Source organism: Bison bison, unplaced genomic scaffold (assembly GCF_000754665.1).
Source record: "Bison bison bison isolate TAMUID 2011002044 unplaced genomic scaffold, Bison_UMD1.0 scf7180017847465, whole genome shotgun sequence".
NCBI lineage: Eukaryota > Metazoa > Chordata > Mammalia > Artiodactyla > Bovidae > Bison > Bison bison.
In genome coordinates this window covers 126,007-127,792 of record NW_011478038.1, presented here as the reverse complement: position 1 = coordinate 127,792, position 1,786 = coordinate 126,007, and the positions used below count along the sequence as shown (strand labels likewise).

General features: G+C 60.3%; 1 long non-coding RNA gene across 1 annotated transcript in view; it reads right to left on the bottom strand.

Moving 5' to 3' along the window:
- Positions 1-235: 235 nt before the first annotated feature.
- Positions 236-1,786, bottom strand: part of LOC104990966 — an 8,769-nt gene continuing 7,218 nt past the window's right edge. Inside the window, exons 2-3 of the long non-coding RNA XR_825558.1 lie at positions 963-1,151; positions 236-756 (exon numbers count right to left, since the gene is read on the bottom strand). This is a non-coding gene — a long non-coding RNA (uncharacterized LOC104990966). The remainder of the gene's footprint in view (positions 757-962; positions 1,152-1,786) is intronic.

Here is a 1,786-nt window from a genome sequence, read left to right as displayed (position 1 = left end):
CCACTGCCCCTTGCCCGGTGCCCGCGGGCCCCACACTGTCCTGGAGGAGGTCAGGGGCTGAGAGCCCCCAGGCCTGTGCCCAGGTGCCACCCCTGGTGAAGCAGGCACACGGAGCTGCTCGTGTGGAAGCCTCAGCTGAGCACAGTGGGGCCCTGACCCCATGCCTGTGAGGTGGGCAGAGGGATGACCTCAAGGGGGTTTGCCGGACAGAGTTCACATTGGGCTTGTTGGCAGCGGGAGTTTATTCAGGAATACTTGTAAATGTTCCCTGCACACACAGGGTGGGGTTCTCCCTCCAGGACTTCCCCCAACCCCACAGTGGGCCCAGGACTTCGACCTGGGGCTCCAGCTCAAAGAAGAGAAGCACGCCAAACAGATTCTCTCTTTTAGGGATTTGCAGAAGGAAATATGGAAGGAATGTGCCGTCAGCAGAAGGAACAAGAGCAGAGCAATTGTGAAATACGAGGCTCCCGGGGGAGGCTGAGGACAGGCAGGGAGAGCAAGGCTGGGCTGAGGCTTGAGGAGAATGAGGGAGACACAGTTCTCCAAGTGCACCCCAGAGACCCCCGAGGTGCCGAAGGCTCTTCCAGGCAAGAGGTGTGCTGAGGACCAGTCCTCTCAAGGATGTGAGCTCTTCAGCGCCACTCGTGAGTGATGGCAAGACGGCGGTGCAGACAAGGACGCCGGTTCCCATCCAGCCAGGTGGCGGAGACCCCACATGGCCCTCCCGGCCGTGTATTTTTTCTTTCTGGAAAACTGTTCAGAAAGTTATATTATCAGGTAATGGTCTTATTGTTGTTATTTACAAATAAATGAGCACGAAAGCAGTTCTCAGTTTAAATTTCCGTTACAGAGAAGAATGAAACAAGAGCTATTGCAGTCCTTAAAAATTTTTAAGAGTTAAAAAGGTTCTGAGCCCAGAGATTTGAGAATTGATGGTGTAAAGAGAAGCAAAGACCCACGAGGAGAGAGGATGTCCCCGGCCTGCCGGAAGCGGCTTCCCACACGTCTTCGTGGGCTGGAGCGTGCATCTTTTCCTGCCGACCCCGTCTCACCCTCTCCTTCGCAGGTGGTGTAGGTCGGTCCACAGGGGAAGTGGCAGGTGGACTCACAGGGTCCGAGGGAGGGCAGGGAGGCCAGGAGGACATTTCCTGGTTGGGGGAGAAAAGGAGAGAAATTTCCAGCAAAGCAGACTCCGGTGGGCAGGGAGCTGGCCGTGGCCTGGCTGACCGACCCGGGGGGGCGGGCTGATCTCACCAGCACGTCCACCCCGCCCTCTCCGGGCCGCCTGCAGCTTTTGCCTTTCGGGTTCTCCATCCTGCGGTTACAGTGATGGCGGACCCTTGGGGACCCACATGGGGAAGAAGGCGTTTTGAGGTGTGTGGGCCCAGCCTGCTCTCAGAAAGAGCTCCTGAGACGAGGGTCCCCACTGCTGGCCCCAGCAGGACACAGACCTGTCTACCGCAAGGGTTGGGCTGCAGCGGTCGGGGCCGAGGACACCCGTTTGTGCCCACCAGGCCGGGCACAGGACAGCAGGCACTCGGGCGTTTGCCGAGGCTGGTGGGGCCAGGGCCATCAGAGAGGACTCCTTGGCCCTCGGGAAGGAGGTCCCACAGGGCGCTCCGTGGGGTGCACAGGTGGGGGCCGCAAGCCCAGGCCTCTGACCTCTGATGGGGCGCGTGAGACTGGAAGGGCCGGGGGCCACGCTGGACGGTCGGAGGCCTGAGCCCGCCCCAGGAGGACGTGTGCTTCGGTCATAGGGCCCCGATGCCGCAGGCCTGTCGGG